Genomic DNA, 780 nt, shown 5'->3' on the forward strand with positions numbered 1-780 from the left:
CACATCACACCACAGGGCCATCAGTCTGTGATGCTGCCCAGGAACCTGGACTCTGACGGGCCCCACGCTTGCTTTACGCTTTGCTGTCGCCATTTTTGAAAATCTTACTAATTTCATCTTTGAACTCGGATTCTGTGAGTGAAGCCCTGTAGGGCAGTGGAGCATGCCCAAGGGCAGAGGAGACACAGTATGCACACACACACACACCCCACTGCCCTATCCACATGTGGCGTCTGTGATGCCCGTGAGCAGAAAATCCCGGGGGACCCACATGTGTGGGAGTCCAGTGAGACTCAAAACCAGTGTCAGGTAAACATGATAAGCCCATGGGCACCTTGGAGACCAGGCTTTCTGTACAAACCAGAACTTGCTTTGAACACAGAAAGAAGACAGCAGAGTTCTAAGAAAACACGAAAGGCCAAGGAACCCTAGGCAATCCTTCTGACTCACGTGACTTCCCTGTACTGGTCGACCACTTACTCTGAAAATGATGACATAGAAAGGAAGACAGAAGTGGTTGGCTAATATACCTGTGCAGACTATCCCAGAAGAAAACCCAGTAAAACCCCATCCTGTAACTCCAAAAGCCTCAATTTATTGCCTTGTTCCTATCCCTTGACTCCCCTCACCACAGCCCACTTTCTTTTATCAACAAGCAGCAGGGAAACTACCTGAGTTGTGTACAATTGTTTATTGCCCCGGAGATGTCTGTCCAGAATAGACTATCCTCCTCCTAGAAGCAGTTCCATCCCCCCACTGGCTGGCTGGCTGGCTGGGGTC

This window comes from Mustela nigripes, chromosome 5, assembly GCF_022355385.1.
Source record: "Mustela nigripes isolate SB6536 chromosome 5, MUSNIG.SB6536, whole genome shotgun sequence".
Lineage (NCBI taxonomy): Eukaryota > Metazoa > Chordata > Mammalia > Carnivora > Mustelidae > Mustela > Mustela nigripes.